We start from the raw sequence: 19,271 nt of genomic DNA, 5'->3' as shown, positions 1-19,271 counted from the left end.
CAAGCGATTTTGCGTTCTGGTACGATGTCGCGTTAAAACCGATTAGAGGTATGGGTCAACTATATCTGCCATAGCCCAATTTTCACTTAGCCACCAGGTAAAAGTGCAATCAAGAGCTAACTTGAGTGCATTAACAAAAGGCGCTGGCGATACGAAACATGATGTTATGTTTGTATTCTCATTGTACCGGGTATTACAATATAATTACTTTCAAACCATCCATTATCAGTTTCATATAGTACCTAATTAGTTTTTATCGTCGACACCCATCTAAAGTAACTCTAAGCAACATTTAAAGTAATTAAACTTTACTAAAAACCGATGACAAATATTTAAAAAACTATTACTGCATTTTGAATGTTGAAATAATCAAATTCAATTAAATTAAATTCCTATTCGATTTTTTTTTCTGCTGCATAAAACTTGCTACAAGGACGTAAAAAAAAGTCACCGTGTGTATAGTAGCAATAATAATTTGACGGCCGATTGGCGCAGTTTGCGGCGACCCTGCTTTCTGAGTCCAAGGCCGTGGGTTCGATTCCCACTACTGGAAAATGTTTTGTGTGATGAGCATGATTGTTTTTCAGTGTCTGGGTGTATATATGTATATTATAAGTATTTATGTGTATTATATTTATAAAAATATTCATCAGCCATCTTAGTACCCATAACACAAGCTACGCTTACTTTGATGCCAGATGGCGATGTGTGTATTGTCGTATTATATTTATTTATTATTTATATTATTTATTTGATAATGTTTATGTCAATGAGGATATAAACAGGTGTCTATGTACCTTTTTAAATCAGCAAAATGTTCTGAGATCTGAGAGGGCATTCCGAGAAACATGTGAGTGTGGTAATAACATCTAAACTTAAACGCCGATTGCTGTTAAAGAGCTATTTTGGGACACAATTGGTTGCATCGCTATCGAATTACAGTATTACATGCAATTAACGTTTAGTGTCATTGCCAAATTAAAGACAAACAAAAATATAAACTGTTTATCTATATTTAACTAGCTGCTTTCCGCGACATCGTCTGCGTGATTTCGGTTTTTTAAACGTTTTATTATCCAGAAAAAGAAAATTCCTATCGTGCGTCTGTCTCCAGGATGTGTGCAATTACTTTGGGATTTTTTTTCTTCATCGGTACTGCTTAGTTTATTGAAGGTCACCGGTATAAAAGCCATACTTTGTCCGTCTCCAGGATACAAGCTTAATCTGCACCAAATGATTGCTGCTGATACCGCAAATTCTCCTGCTTTACTCGGATTGGAGATTTAATTAAGTAATGATATCCTTTTTTCTACTCTTTCCAGTCAATACTATGTTACGATATATTATGGCACTACTAACTTTATTTCTTGATCTAATATTAGGATTATCTAGATTAGTCTGGGAAGTATACAACGGGTTCCCCGGACGTCCAAAGTTCGGGTAAACTAGTCCCACATAACCTCTGTCCTGCCCAAAAGGACAGAGGTAGCCATAAAGCTTTTCCACCACACCAAAAAAAAAAAAGAGGATTATCTAGATTCATTAATTATTTCGGGATAATAAACATTGTGCAATCGATTGATTGTTTACGCTAGTCGATCTCATTTCATTAATGAAAATTATCTTTATTTGGTTTATTAATCATTATTTGGTTTGGCAAGTACTTTTATTATTGACACCATAATTAATAAAAAAAAACAATTTTATGTTTTTAAATTCGCTAACTAAGCAAAATGCCCAATAAAACCCAAGGTTCTTTTAACTTCAAAGATATTTTTACTATTTATCAGGGATTATTTAACTTTGAACGCTTTAACGAAGAAGATAAAAAAAAAAATACTAAGAACTTTTGAAGAATAGATAAAAACCATCAACTCAATATCATGGATATTTGCGTTAAAAAAAACCTATTCTGTACCTTTTAAACACCCGAAAACAAAAAAACTAAAACCTTATAAGTATTAACAACAAACAATAAATAAAAACCGGTGAACCGGTGTTCGTATTTTAAAAATAAATTAATCACCAACAATAAATCATAAAACATAAACAGCTGCTCAGAAAAACTATGAAAAATAACCCGCAACATTCAAATCACTAATGAAACTCACCCCGTGACTAAACTGCACAACACAAACACTAGTTACACTAAACTAAGTTTACACGCTACACTAAACCTAACTATCTAGAGTTTGACGTCTACACGTCCCTAGTTGTAATATAGGTTTAAAATATAATATCTCGCCGGCGTGACTCCAATCGTGAGGAAACCAACGAACTATAAATACAGCTTAGGATGGAACGACACGAAAATTTCATGTTCACTTTATAATGAAGGCGAGAAGGGACATGATAAGGTACTACGAGCTTTAGTAGTTCACTGCCCTCTTTCACCATCATAAGCTTTAATAATGTCTCGCTGGACAAAGTCTTCCCTCATCATCATATCAATCCATTACCGGCCCACTAAAGGGCACGGGTCTAAACAATGTGAAGGGGGTGAGAATTTAGTTCACCACGGTAGCCCATTGCAGAATGGTGGGTGCGGTTGAGAAGTCTTCCCTCACAGATAAGTTTTATAGAACTTTGAAATGGGGAGCAATAGATACTGGTTGTCCAAGGCCTTTTAGAAATATTGCCAAATGAATGTCGATGTTTCGATCGTTTTTCTTTTTTAAATTATTATGAGCAATGTTATATTACTACTACAATTTTTTTTTAATTCTTAACAATGTTAAATTATAATATACAAATTTAAAATTCATTTATTTCAAGTCATATAAGAACTTTTGCAACGTCAACCGTTTTGCACCGGAAGAATTCGGAAGGCAGATTCTACCGAAAAGAAGCCGTCAAGAAACTCAGCAGTTGCTCTTTTTCACAAAAACACTATAAAATATCTTCGAAACCGCCGCAGCGAGGCATAGTGCCTAAAATGCTGGCAGCATTGCCCCTTTGAATGGCTAAACTAATTCTCTAAACGTAGATAAAAGCATAGATTCTATAACTGGTATAAATCTGCTACGCTCCTGCCTCGTTTTCGATTTTATTTGGTTTTATTTGGGCTTTGGAGTACCCAAGCAACCGGCGGTCAGGGCTCCAGAGTGAGGAACCACGTAACAATACGCGACGTTTCAAGGACAACTGCCTTGTGTTGCTTCTTATGGTATGGTCGAAAGTTTTCGCGAGAATCCTATTGACTGAAACTATCGGAACAATAAGGGTTGACTCAACACTCCACATGGCCCTAATCTCGTGATGCGAGCTACTTATTGTAAATATACATCATATCTTGGCAGGTACCTACTGCCAAGATACTGCAAGCAGTCTCCAACACTGAGCTGAGAATATGACCCATTGACGCAAACGAAATTAATTATGGTGTTTTTTTAAATATTTATTTGTTTGTTATTGTAACAATTTATAATATATAAAGCCTATTGTTATTGTCAAAAATTGCCAGCCTCTTTAATCTATGCGATCTGCAGTAACATTAAGCAATATTCAAAATAATTGAAGTTTACTGATCAAATTGTGATTACAATGTGTGATCTACTGGTTTTTTTTTCTATTCCACAAATAACTGCAATTGATTCAATTGAGACCGCCGCCGCAATGCGCCGCTGAAACTAAATATAGGATTCTTCTTATAAAAATTAAAAACACTTATTTTATTTTTAATATTATTTTTTAGTTTATTATAACAATGTTAGTAGACATTGGAGAGATTAACTGGGTAACTGTTTCCCGACGAAAAATAAGTCAACGTGTATACACACTATACGAATATAAATATACAACTATGCAGATCTGTAAAAACCCTAATGGATATTAAATGTTTATAATTCGTATGTGTAAACTCGTTCTAGTTTACAACGCTTTGAATTGCCGACAGCAGATGGGTAAAATTCCAATAATAATAATATTTACCTTAGTCAAGAGCTTTCATCGGATGTTTGCTATATTATACACATGTATTTGTTTAAGATGAAATAAAATCTCTTTATAGATACTTCACAGAGACTTTATCTTTACCTACTGACTTTAACCGCGTCTGCTACTTCGTCTAACTATCGGATATCCGAAAACTGCTAGTGTGCAGTTAACGTGCAGTGCATATATCTAACTTTGCTTAACTGCAAACCGAATGTTTGCAGTTTTGATGCAGTTATGCCAACCTCACTAAAACTGCATCCAAACCGCATTTAACAGCTCGCGTGCAGTTTTAATGCAGTGCGTGTGTGCAGTCCGATGTGAAAATTTCGAATCTGACTGTCTCTCGTCTGACTGTCACCGAAACTATCGGATATGCGAAAACTTAGTGAAGTAAAGTCCATAGAACTGCACAACAACTGCGCAGTAGTTCGTGTGCAGTTCTACCAACTAGTACCAACTGCGAGCATACAGCGCAGTTGGTTTGCAGTTCTGAAGCAGTTATACAAACCGCACTAAAACTGCATCCACACCGCAAATCTGCAGCTGCCGTTCAGTTCTACAGTCTTACTTTCATAAAGTTTCGAATAATTTCCTAAAAAAAAAAAGTTAAAACCGATATCTTTTTGTATGCTCCTTTTACAATTCCTTGAAAACTTATCACTTATAACTTATGAAACTATCGAGTAGTCTTTACTAATATAATCAATGCAAAGAGTTTTTTTCCTTCCTTTACGCGGACTAAGCAACCAATCATCTTGATTTTTGGCAAAGAGTAAGTTGAAAGGACGGAGATTCTTCATTCATAATTCATAATTCATTTATTTCATAAACTGTATACCTACATATGTTCTTATTAGCTAAAAAGGTGGGTTACAGTTTGACATTTCAGGCGTGCAATATTATTCAAGCAGCGAGCTTACAAATAGTTATATTAAAAAAAATCATGTTTAAGCATATCGCACTTGTCATATTTTAACTAGAACAAAATATATATATATATAATTTGAATAATGATGTCTATTATTGTAGTAAATGTCATTTTAAATTTTTTTGTTTATTTCAATTTAAAAAAATGTATGTTATGTATAGGCTACCTTTTTATCAAACTAAACAATTTTTGCCCGACCCGATTGATCCCAGGACCTCGTTACATGAACACGCTCACCATTTGACAAACGAGACAGTTACTAATATTATGTAGGTGTGTAGTTCTGGAATTCTGCATATTTTGTGCAGAATTTTCCGACATGTATACTTACAAAGTAGATAATAAATTGTTTTTCTTGGCACCTCGCTCGGATGTTGGACGTGTGATATGATACATGTATATATTTCTATGTTATATATATATTCCTATGTCACATACACCCATGATTGCACACAAACATCAAAATATACATAAAATAAAGTAGGAATCATAGTTAAAAAAAATGTTTTATGCAATTAGAATTCATTGGTTAACAATTAAATATCTCTTGCTTTAACGATACGATACGATATTGTTTTGCCAATCTAAAATAGTCTCAAGACTATCCCATTATTCTCCTTTGTGCTTTCTTCAAGCTACCTACCAGACATTGGCGAAGGATACTGTGCCGTGCAAGCATGACAAAAAGCCATTAACGCAAAAAAGGAGAAGAAGAACGATACGATATCGTGACCCATAATTGTTTTCTCTATCATAAATCGCTCAACGCGGCTAAGAAACTTTACAGGATCGTTTAATTAGGACACGTCGTGAAGTGTGAAAATTAGCAAGTCAAAAATGTCTTAGATCGATACTCTATCTAACACTAGACAGCCTTGTTAAATGCCGAGAAAATGCTAGTACCGACGAGGCTGATAAATTACGTGTCGAAAGAAAAGTGATCTTTCAAAACCTTTCATCGAATGTATAATCTCGAATTAGTAAAATCCTTAGATAATTATAAGTTTCTATACCCTTGGTTTGTGAGTTGAAATATAGATTGCAATCACTCTTTTTACGAACGCGGCACAATGTCTGAACTCCGTTGTTTTCCATTTACGTTACAAGGACGTGAGTCTCATTTACTGCCTTGGGTTCATACAACGTGTAAATAAGACCAGTAATAATACTTCTTATGCGGCCCATAGAAGGGCCTATGGGCCTCATAAGAAGGCTCAGACTCACTCAGCGGGCTATGGAGAGAGTTATGCTCGGAGTATCTCTACACGATCGAATCAGAAATGTGGTGATTCTTAGAAGAACCAGAGTTACCGACGTAGTTCAACGAGTCGCGAAGTTGAAGTGGCAATGGGCCGGGCACATAGTTCGCAGAAAGGATGGACGTTGGTGTCCCAAGGTGCTAGAAGCAGCCCCGAACTGGTAAGCGCAGCGTTGATCGACCCCCAACGAGGTGGACAGACGACATTAAGCGCGTCGCAGGTAGTCGCTGGATCCAAGCGGCACCAGAACCGTGGAATTTGGAACTCCCTACAAAAGTCCTATGTCCAGCAATGGACGTCTATCGGTTGATATGATGATGATGATGAATAATACTTCATAGGCTTACTTAAATGTCTCTGAGACTTATCTGTGTAACCGAAAAACTTATAGTTTTTGATTAAACCAGTGCTAAAGTTTTTACTAAAAGAAATCAGATACAGCCCAAATGGAAAATCAAAATCATGTGCCTCTTGTCAATTAGGTACGCGTCGTGTAGCGTAGGTACGATGCGTGTGTAGGACTTTTATCTTCACTAGGGTTATCCAAAATAAACATTTTTGAATTAGTTTATATGGAAATATGCTTCTTTTGATTTAATATTTTTACAGGATGATTCCTTATGAAATATACTTATGCACCGTTCAACAGTATTTCGTAATCCCTTTACATGTTGTATATATAGACTTGTACTCGTACGAACCCAGTGAGGAAGGTGAAGATGATCTCTCTTCTAGTCTCATCAGTGAGACATTAATCAAACTGATTATAGGTAAAAGGATTTATAACCTAAACCTAATGTCGGACCGCTTATTTTGATACATTACATTAATACCCTGGTATTCGATTGGTCGTAAAGCGGGATTTAATGTCGCAAAATGTCTTTACGGCGAACAGGAATGCCAATTCTTAATGATCATTACACTGACTTACGGCCATTTATGCTGCATTATATCAACGCTTATGAGATATTCATGCCATAGCTCTTGTTGGATACCAAATAATACGGTCGGCTGATTGGACGGTCTGCCTTGCGAGATGGAGGTTTTTATTAGTAGACTAATACACTGATTCGCATGGTTGCACCCATGCGAATCAGTGTATTAGTCTACGTGTCGATACTCAGGTATGTTGACTTATTTTGAAAAACTGCCCTATGTTGTTAGGAATTATCTACTATATCCATAAAAAAACTACATAAATTTAATCAATTTCAAATTCTCATTTGAAAAATTATTTCCCGCGAATATATTTGCCGGGTGTCATGGCCGCACTCGTGACGTCATAGGCAAATTAGAGCTTTATAAGTCCTTGTTCCTGGCAGTGTTTTTAAATCTGCAAAAACTTGATACGCAGAAATTTATGCTTTTCTCTCCTACATAAAATATGCAGTTTTTCGACACATAATATATTTATGTTATATATTTGCATATGATTTTTAGTACTTTACGTTAATTATGGGTAATTTCATATATGTTTATATCTTATTTGTATTTATATGTAATATATTTATATATATTTTATTTATATATTTGTATCATTTTTAAATCTTATTGATTGCACAAGCCACCTATTTTCTGTTTTTTTCCTTTTACGCCTTTGGTTGCCTGGATGAAATCGCTATGAAGCAATAAGGCCACCAAATTCTACTCTATTGCTCTGTAGTTATATCTCTGTAACTACTTTTTTTCTTTGGTGTACAATAAAAGTCTATTCATTCATTAATTCATTCATAAACCTTTCTTTTGAATCACTATCTATTTCTGAAAATTAAATTAAAATCTGTTGCGTAGTTTTAAAGATTTCAACCTACAAACGGCGGGAGCGACTTTCTTTTATATTATGTAAAGACAATATGTATACCTAACTTGTTTCGTATATATATGAACATGATCATTTTAAAAGGTAGTAGGGGTGATAGGAGCTCGACTTCACGTTCGGGGCCTAATTCGAATCCTAGACACCTTCTACTTTTCTAAGTTATGTGCGTTATAAGTAATTAAAATATCACTTGCTTCAACGGTAAAGGAAAACATTGTGAGGAAACCTGCATGCCTAAAAGTTCTGATTAATGTTCTCTCAAAAATATGTGCAGTCCACCAATCCGCACTGGGCCAGCGTGGTGGACTGCGGCCTTAACCCCTTCTCATTGTGGGAGAGGACCCGTGCCCTGTAGTGGGCCGGTAATGGGTTAATATGATAATGATGGTGATGAGAAGGGGTGAACTCTTAAACGCTGAAAGAAACCTTGACCGAAGAGTGTAACTAGACTGATAACTAACTTTGGAACTCTAAAGAAGAATTCCCAGTTTTATACAAAATTTGGACTATTCGAGAGTCTTAAAAAAAAATTAAAGTAAAATCTAAGAAATCCACCTAAAAATTAAAAACTATTATTTGATAGTAGATTGTAGTATCCAGACTTTTTTTTATTACCCTTTAAACCGCTTTAGACTTAAAAAAAATATACAAGGAGTTGGAAAAATGTTTACAAAGTACACGGAATGTCACTAACTCTTTTGTCACCGTGCGGTTATTATATATACTCTTTGGACCTTTGCATATCTGTGATATCTTACTTACAGAAAAAATTATGCAAATTTTTCACAAACTTGGTTTTATTGTTAACCCTTCATAAAAATTTTCGAATGAGGAATGAATCCACAGAATTAAGATTATTCCATAAGATACCTACAGAAACTGCGTATGCGACTAATATTGAAGCATCAAAAACCACTAAACTTTAACAATTGACAGTAATACATTATAAATTTCTACTATCACTGAACCCATAAAAGACGTTTGTCAATGTAGAGATTACATTGCCGGAGATGGTGCTGGATGGATGGTGGATGCAGGATGCTGTTTGGTGTGCAGTATAAAGATTTAAGAAATTTTAAAATAAACCATACATATTCTCGTGCTTTTCGCAAATGAGCCTCAATTTGCTATACTCCGCGAAAAGCAGGAGAATCTGTATAGTGTATTTTATAATTTCTTTAATCCTTATACTCCACACCAAACAGATCTTCGCCAAGTACCCTCTAGAATGATCCAGTTTCTAGAGGGTACTACCTCAGGAGATGTTGACTTTACAATGAATACTTGTTAAGTCAACGACGTCATAAAGTCAACGATGATGCTATAAAAAGGGTGGGCTATTAAACATGAATTCGTCAACAAGCCAGTGTCACATTACTAGAGACTTGGAGTCGGGAGCTCGAGTCATCGCGAACTATAAAACTATAAATATCCACCAGCCGTCCGCGATATTAATTAACGGTACGAAAATTCTTAACGGAACGTGATATTTTTATATACTTCGTTATATTATACTGTCTTAGGGTTGCCACCTCGTCACAAATATTATTAAAACCATTGCCGACTTATCTTTGTGCCTGTTAGTCTCAATACAAGACTGAAGTGTATTGCTATTCATATTAAAATACCCACCGACACAATGTCATGAACGTACGCTGTTTAATCGAATATATTTTTAATGAATTCTTAAAAATTAATCATTAATTAACTTAGGATTATTGTTAGCACATCTGCAAAGGTGCTTAGGTTTTAATTTAATAAAATACCCTTTACATATCAAGGGCTTATTATCAAAAGTTTAACGACTAACCAAACAATTTACAAAATTGTTGTAGCACTTAGCAATCCTGTCCAATACAGAAACTAATTTATGCTTCTTTTAAACGGAACCAGTTACTAGGTACTATATTCGAAATCAGTTATTGCTAAGTTGGTGGTTTCTAATCAATGTTTTAAATGTCGTTACAACAAATAAATATACTACGACAATACACACACCGCCATCTAGTCCCAAATAAGCGTAGCTTGTGTTATGGGAACTAAGATAACTGTTGAATATTTTTATGAATAATATACATAAATACTTATAATATAACATATTACACCCAGACACTGAACAACATTTATGTTCTTCACACAAACATTTTCCAGTTGTGGGAATCGAACCCACGGCCTTGGACTCAGAAAGCAGGGTCGCTGCCCACTGCGCCAATCGGCTGTCAAAATGTCTAATCAATCGAACAAAAATTCCTTTTAGTCAAACTAGTGTAACAAAAAAATTGGCCAGCACTTGTAAATGCAGATTTTTTATCACTTTCTCTGTAAGACGTCTTTTGCGTATTTTTTTGATTAATGCTCATAAGTGGCAACCTTGATGTGACGTCATGTCCGAATTCTTGATTTTCGAACAGCTGCTTCGAATTACGATGTCAGTACGTTGTACAAAATATGAGATAGATTGTCCTAATTTATTTCTTGGTTAAATCTATTATTTGTAAATTGTATTCCAGAATACACTTTCAAATTTTGACACAAGAATTTCACACTACCTTAGTACGAGATTCGCTTGCTCGCAATCGAGTAGTCGTTTTCGCAAATCAAACCGCGTTTCATCAAGTAAAATGTACCTAATGTCAATCGCTTTATGCCCGTTTCCACTAAACCTAGGATACGCTTAAATCTGATGCGCAATGATTTAGGTGATGCATCGAGAAAAAAAACGTTTCACCATCTCTTAGACGACGCTAGGCAACATCTACGACACGGATTCGGCGGTGCGTAAAGTTTAGGGAACTCGTAAACTGACCCACACACTCGAAAACGACTTCTCGATTGAGAGCGAAGATATCTTGTACTAAGTCTACAGATTCTATCGAGTTATAGTGGTATCCAACAGTATATTATTTTAAAAAATATTCATTTTACACGTAAAATGATTATTCAATTATGATGGAATAAAGAAAATCTCATAAATTAATGAATGCTGAAAACATTAACACATCATTTTCGGGCATTTTTTTTTATCTTTATTTACTTTTATCCAACACGGATATACCAGCCCCATCATCCGTTAAGTAACTAAGTAACAAAAAACTTAATTATTATATTAATACTTACTAGGATAAGAGAAATATAACAGAATTCTTGATTCTTTAATCTAATAAGTCGTGAAATATTGAAAAAAAAAAAATAACCTACCTACCATAATGAAACTAAACGTCTTGGAAACCAACGCAGAAAGGCATAGTGCCTAAGATGCTGGCAGCATTGCCCCTTCGAATGCCCGAACTTATTCCTTGGTCAAGATAATAAGTTTGACTTTGACTTTGACTTCTGGTAGGGGCCTAACCCTAATTTGTAGGAAGTGGAATAACTGGTAAACTTTAACCGAGTCCAATGCACGTCGTCCTAGATATAATTTACTGCCGACGCGTTTAATGGACTGTCCTGAGTGCATGATGTCGCTCCGCCACGCTTTCCGCGATATCCTTTTGTTTTATTGTATCTCTTAAGTAGTCCATACTAATAGTTTCGTTTTGTTTTATTTCATATTAGCTAATGCCAGGATTATTCAATCCAGACGAGTAGGCCTCAATATGAAAAAAAAAAAAAAAAAGTTTATTTGAATTTGATGTATGTAACAAACAAATTGTAATGTCGATGACATTACATTACATTATATACATTTATTATTATTTACATTTACATTTATTAGAACTTTAGTAGGATAGCGATGAGGCCACAAAAAGATGCAAATAAACGTACCATACAAATATCACTTTATTAATTTACTTTATAAACTATGACAATATGAACTTATCGTTTTACAACCTCGCAATTCACTACATAACTCTCTAAAGAACGTTCCAACCCGCCAAGAAGAAAACCGAATTTCCCGCCAAAACTCATAGCGTCCAGGTAGAATCCAAGCAATTTGATTGGTTCCCGCCGTTATGCGTCTACCGGCGTTAACCAATCGCAGAATGACAACCGATCGTCTCGTTCAAAAATAAGATTAAATTAAAAAAAATATCAAAGAAGTGGAAATTGCAATGCTAGTTAAATTTAAATCCTAACACATTACATTACATTATATACATATATCATATATTATATACATTTATTAATTATATATATTGTTTGAAGCATCGATTGGATGGAAATCCTCAGGAGATGTTCACTTTACAATGAATAATTGTTAAGTGAAAAATTCGCCAAATATGTCGCCTTTTATATCTTTCCCGGAGGATGATGCGGTTTGGGAGCGAAACGTAGTGGCGTAGAGGGTACAGCGCCAAAGATCTGGTTGGTGTGAGTGGAGTATAAGGATTGAAGAAATTATAAATTGCAAATTACAGATTCTCCTGCTTTTCACGAAAATGTTTTGGTATCACAGTATCATTTATTATACTATACCTAGTATATAATACAATATATATTATATTCCTATCCCTATCCCTATCTTTACTAATATTATAAATATCAATGTAAGTTTGTTTGTTACGCTTTCAAGCAAAAACTACCTACCCGATCCTCATGAAACTTTGTACACATATTCTTGGTGTTAGAAGTAATAAAGGATACTTTTTGTCCCGATATAAGCTCGGTTTCTTTGGGAGAGGGAGGATGAGTGTTTGACGATTTCACACCATGACTCCGACAAATTATAACAGATTTAAATAATTATTTTTGTACTATAGAAGTTATAATATGTGTTTAATTTTGCCCAAACTGTGGTTAGAGATAGAGGACAGAACTCCTCAGCAGACAGCAGCAAACCCCTCATTTAAGGCTTAGCGATACAAAATACTTAGATCAACTAAATTTAATGCCACATCAAAAAACAAAATCAAACGCAGCCGAAGTCGCGGGGAACAGCTAATACCTATATATTTTTATCCACTACAAGTTACCCCTGAAACAGTCTCACTAGGGTAAAGGTTTAGGGTATGGTATCCTTATTGGTTTAGAGTTGTAGCTCTAGCCACGCCCACAGCCTCTCACCGAACCAGAAAAAAATAATCGGAATAATAAATTTCCAAATCACTGGCCGGGGATTTAACCTCGGACTTTAAAACCACAACGCTCATCACTCCACGGCGTTCAAGTCAAAATCCCAGTAAATCATAAAGTAACAGGTTAGTATGCAGATTAAAACATTGTAAGACACGATGGTTAATTCTGTCTGTCTGTACAGCTAATGAATTAGCATTTGGAAGTGGGACAGCGGTGAACTTCAGCAGTAAACTTTCCCGGAAAACCGTTTCCTGGCTAATTCGGTCTGGCCATTAATATATTTATTGTCATCTATAAACTATAGTTATACGATAATATTTGCAACATCCGGTATCGTAATATACTTCTTTACATCGATCATTACTAATGCCACAGAGTAAGTATAACATTTTGATTTTGTTTGAAGATCGACTGGCGCAGTGGGCAGATGCCCTGCTTTCTGGGTTCGATTCCCACAACTGCTAAATGCTTGTGTGATGAACATGAATGATTTTTAGTATCGGGTCGTTTATCTGTATATTATAAGTATTTATTCATAAAAATATTAATCAGCTATATTAGTACCCATAACACAAGCTACGCTTGCTTTGGGGCTAGATGGTGATGTGTGTCTTAGTATATTTATTAATTTATTTATTTTGAAATAAAAAAAATCATTTAATTCTACTAGTCAGTCTGTTTTACTGACTCTACCACCGGTTCGGAATGCACCCACCGAGAAGAGCCGGCAAGAAACTCAGCAGGTTGTTTTTTTAACCTAATTTTCGGTTTACAATCTTTAGAATTTTCTATCTTTTGAGAGATAGAGCGTACCCTGCTTCGCATCTTAGACTGCATCATCACTTACCACCAGATGAGATTGCAGTCAAAAATAACTTACCGAAACTTAATATCTTAAAAATGAACGATTGAATGAATACACTCATATTGTACACCAAAGAAAAAAAAAGTTACAGAGATATAAATACAGAGCAAGAGAGTACAATTTGGTGGCCTTATCGCTACATAGCAATTGCTTCCAAGCAACCTAAGGTTTATAAGGAGAAAAACATAGAAAAGAGGTAGGTGATGCAATAAATAAGACGTAAACATTACACAAATATATAAATACTAGCTGTTGCCCGCGACATTTTCTGCGTTTTTTTTTTGTTTTTCGAAAGACATGTGGCATTCGATTTAGGTTTAATTCTACGCACTATGTATTTAGGATAGCTAAGCCAGATAGCTCAAATAATTAACCAGACATTATAACCTCCAAAGTGCTAAAGTAATTATTTAAATCGGTTATCATTTGACGGCGCTATGGTGTAAAATCGTCAAACACCTTCTACCCCTCTCCCAAAAGAACTGAGCATAATTTCGGGATAAAAAGCATCCTATATTAATTCTAAAACTTTCAGAAATATGTGTATAAAGTTTCATGATGATCGGTTTAGTAGTTTTTGCGTGAAAGCGTAACAAACAAACTTACATTCAAATTTATAATATTAGTAGGAAAGGATAGGTAGGTAGGATAGGATAATATATAACTTTATGCTATACATGTTTACTATATATGTTATTATTTGTTCGTAACTGAGCAGTATAAAATTAGAAGCACTGCATTGTCTAACATTTATTTCGTAAGATTATTTAAAGGAGGAAACTCTGGAATATACCGAAACAAAAATTAAAAGTTAAATAAAATGAGTATTATTCAAGTCCAGTCTGACGTTCTACAAACTTGCAAATTAACGGAACTCCAGTGTTGTGTTTGTCAACATGTAAATCCACTAGGTGCTTTGGCCAAGGTGGTTGGAACAGTTCCATTATTGACTGACAAGTAAGTCGTAAAGTAGGTATACACTTTTATTCAGCGCCCCACCTACTCAAACGAGGGATCGGTAAAAGACAATAAATTATATTACCTCCGACTCAGCAAGTCTCGAGACATGTAAAGAACCCCGTACCCGGGGAAAGAGACCGCATCTCTTTTACCGATTGACGTCCAGAGCTAGACATAGGTTTTTTGTAGGGAGTTCCAAAATCCACGGTCTGGTGGCTAGTTTCCAGCGTCTCCCAGCGACTCTTATGTAATTACTCGTATGTATTTAATACGGTATCTTTTACTCGTATGTATTTGATCGGGATTTTGTGACGACCGCCCTGGCGCAAAGGTGAGTGCTTGGAATATAAGTTCAAGGTCCCAGGATGAATTACAGGCGGGGGAAATTTGGGAATTTATAAATGTTGATTTTTCTCTGGTCTGGTCTGGTGGAAGGCTTTGGCCATGGCTAGTTCACATCGACACAGACATGCCGCTTAGTGATCCAGAACAATAACAGGTAAGCCTGCTTTCATCTAAACAGCCTTATCATCTACCCCCAGTTGAGATTGCAGCCAACGACTTTAAGTGGAATAAAAACATTAAAAAAAATCCACTTTGAAGAACACTGCAGCAGAGAGGTCGTTTACCGTAAACAGACAAAGGTCTGTGGACTGTGAAGTATATTAGAAAGCCATGACTAAGCCCTCCCACCAAACCAGAAAAAATAAATTCATAAATTATAAATTTCTATATTTCTAACCCAACTTATACGTAATCCCTTCACATATTTAAGTGTCCGTCTTAAATACTACTATCTGTCTTTGAGTGAATTAACAAATGTCGTTATTAATGTGTATTATTTGTGTTTTTCTTCTTTCATTATAAAATTATAATATATTTATTTATATCTATGTTTATGTATGTCTATTTATTTTCGAATATATATGTATATATAATTGCAATATCACGCTATCTTGCAGCTTTTCCTTCTGCCAGAGATTGCCTCTAAGAGATTACTTGCAGCAATAAGGCCGCCTTTGCATGCCTACAATTCATGTTCTTTTGTTTATTCTTTATTTCATGTATATTTTGATGTTTGTGTGCAATAAAGTATTTCTTCTTCTTCTTCTTCTTCGTATACGCTTACCAATGCGCCAGGGAAGTCGACAATAAATGAGAGATTTAGTTGTTCTACAAACGCGTACAACGTGTCACAATTTTTCGGGAAACCACCGGCTAAGTAGGAGCAGCTAATTCCCGTTTCTCGACCCACTTCTGGCTGGTAATTAATTAAAGGGACAGACATGCGAAAATAGTCCGAGCGGTTATATATTTGTTGCAACTAGTTATCGCCCACGGGTCAAAATTCGGCCATAATTAATTTAAATAATAAGTTTGAACATTATTAAGTTTTTTTTGTCACAGACATAAATCTGTAATCTGTAGTAAATAAAAATACTACGACAATACACACATCGCCATTGTACATTTAATATATTTAAAAAAAATTTGTTCGAGTATGCTTTATAATCGATACTGAGTCCAAAAAAGATTTTTATTTAATTTTTGTCTGTCTGTCTGTCTGTCTGGGCATCACGTGAAAACTACTGAATGGATTTAAATAAAATTTGGTATAGTGGTAGCTGGTATTCCGGGTCAACATATAGAATACTTTATATCCCGATAAACAATATGTTTCCTCCGGGAAACGGGATGAAATTTTTTATCAATTTTATTTCATAGCTCCGTTCAATTTGAACCGATTTTAATAATTCTTTTTTTATTTGAAAGTGTATACTAACAAGCATGTATTGTCTATTTTAATGAAGATCTGATAAATATTGTCGGAAATAAAGGACATAACTCTTCACAGATACTAGCAAGTCGCAAGGCATATGGTACAACGATCGAATGTGTTAGGAAATAGGGAATTACAGCACTTTATCTATGAACCCGATGATTATATTAAATATATCAACAAATCATAGTTTCTATACTCATTGATAGTGTATTAAAAATAGAATAATGGTAGTAGACTGTCAAAGAAAAAGTATAGGATCTATGGCGGGAGACGCGAGTTAGATAGATTGGCGGGAAAGAAAAGTTAGCACGGATTTAAATTAATTCATTGAGGAGATTAATAAAGTATTGTGGATAGAACGTTACAAATTGGGAATAGATGATTTATAATGGAAACGATATACTTAACGAAATATTGTTGTGGCGGAACAAGAGTCGTATATACTGGTGATGGAGTTGAAATGAAAATGAAATGAAAATACACTTTATTGTACACCTAACAGAAATTAAATTATAAACAAAAACAACACAATAAAACCCAGGTACAATGGGCGGCCTTATCGCTAAAAAGCGATCTCTGCCAGGCAACCCAATCAAGGAAAGGAAAAAACAAAAAAAACACAGACTTAAGGGTTAGGTTGTACACAGGAGAAGAGCAGTTAACAAATTAAAAATAAATATATATATCAATTACTATATCATACAAAGTACAAGCCAACAACACAAAGAAAAGTGACTCCGAAGCAAAAAAAAAAAAAATTACGAATTAGGGTGGCATAAAATGTTTTTTAAGGAGTCTTTTAAAAGTCTTTAAGGAGTTGAGATACGTTGTTAAAAGTTGTTGGTACTATGGTTGTGATGTTGCATCAGATAAGTATATCTCATCCTTTGGGTTATTTAGGTATCATATATGGAGCCCTAGCATTATTTTACACACACAGTTTATGTAGCAGAGGTTGCTCTATACAAACAACTTGTTCCAAAAGTCCTGATGTTATAAGTGATCATAGTAGTTATGTTTGACCTGTCTTATATGTCTTGTATCAAAGGGCCTAGCGTTATAACATATGACAATGCTGTAATTGTGTTTATAAGTTGTTTTAATTGATTGAATTAAAGAGCAACGGTAGAGTTTCTTGCCAGTGGTCTTCTCTGCCGAAGACAGCATTCCGAACTGGTAGTAGAGTCATTTGAAGCTAACAAGTAATATGAATTATAGAGAAGCTTAATATACAGTATTAGAGTCAGTCCAGTTGTTTTATTTCACTCCTTGGGAAGACAGGTTTATAGAGTACAGACCCACAACACTGCTCTAAAGCAGGTTGGTGGGTTTTAAAGATGTCTTTTATAAAATGAATACTTTAATAGGAAGGAAGAATAATAGTCATGAGAATAAATGATTACTGCTAAGAAACTAGGTATTTAGCTTCAATAATACTGTTAATTAATGAAAGATCTAAGTGCCATCCTGAACATTGTTGGTATTGAAGTTAATATCGGAATACCCTGTCATCCATTTCTATATTTTTTAACACATGCGTACCATCCTACTGATAATATAAATGCGAAAGTTTGTGAGGATTAATGTATGGGTGGATAGATGTAAGTATGGATGGAGTGTATACTTTACTATGGTTTTCTGTAAATTGGCTGAAATATAACGATGTTTTCTAAAGATGGCATACCGACTTAGAGTTTTACTGGCGTACGCCGCGAAAATGTTTCCCAATTATCGTAAACGTTTAGAACATTGCAAGCCGCGATAGCGGGTAGGAGTGGGTAGGAGCTCGACCTAACTTTCGGAGGGTCGAGTCCGAATCCCAGCACGCACCTGTAATTTTTCTAAGTTATGTGCATTATAAGTAATTAAAATATCACTTGCTTCAACGGTGAAGGAAAACATCGTGAGGGAACCTGTATGACTGAGTGAGGGAACGTGTACACGACTTATATTGAAGCGTCAAAAACCACTCCACTTTAGAGTTGTTTCTCGAACAATCGGTTAAAGTCAAAGTCAAATATTTCTTTATTCAAATAGGCATGTAGATGGCACTTTTGATGCGTACATTACATGTAAAATATGACACAATAGTGAGTTGATGGCGATAACTAAATTCGTCAACTTAAAACTAAAGCTACCAGGGTTCTAAACGCGCCCTGGTCAAACAAAAAGGCCATAACATCATAGCCGGTTGTTTTTTTTTTTGTTATCACCATCTCACATTGTTAGGTTAGTCAATTCATACCATTTAACAGTTGAAAGGAATTATTTTACCTGCTTCTTATTTTCTAAACGTTTACCATAAAATGGAAAAATGAGAAACAGTTTTAGGGCTCCGTTTTGATATTTATAGAATTCTAAATTCTCTCCTCAAAAATCGTATAGTTATTTCGTTAAGTCGACATAACATAGTAAGAAATAAACTGTTGGTAGTCGAAATACCATCAACACGTTCGAAGCTTTGCTTCTTCCTTTCTGATACGCCTGGCTAAGGTCTAGAAAGCCCTCCCATCTTCCGTCTTCCCTGATATGTATAATCTGGGTACCTTCGAATAATCATCTTCTAGGCAAGATGGGGCCATCTTAGGCTGCATCACTTACCATCAGGTGTTATTGCAGTCAAGCGCTAGTATCAGTGGCGTGCATAGAGTGTATGCATAGGGTATGCAGATGACATCAAATTAAGAAAATCTCGAGTACGACTA

The 19,271-nt window shown here is 35.1% G+C and overlaps 1 protein-coding gene across 1 annotated transcript in view; it reads right to left on the bottom strand.

The window, feature by feature from the left end:
- LOC120634450 (filamin-A) overlaps nt 1-2,200 on the bottom strand; it is a 97,596-nt gene extending 95,396 nt beyond the window's left edge. Inside the window, exon 1 of the mRNA XM_039905027.1 lies at nt 2,112-2,200. The gene's annotated coding sequence lies outside the window, so the exon portion shown is untranslated. The remainder of the gene's footprint in view (nt 1-2,111) is intronic.
- Between the last annotated feature and the right edge of the window lie 17,071 nt (nt 2,201-19,271).

Source organism: Pararge aegeria, chromosome 24 (genome assembly GCF_905163445.1).
Source record: "Pararge aegeria chromosome 24, ilParAegt1.1, whole genome shotgun sequence".
Lineage (NCBI taxonomy): Eukaryota > Metazoa > Arthropoda > Insecta > Lepidoptera > Nymphalidae > Pararge > Pararge aegeria.
Note: the sequence above shows the minus strand (reverse complement) of the source record. Positions and strands in the feature narration are given on the sequence as shown.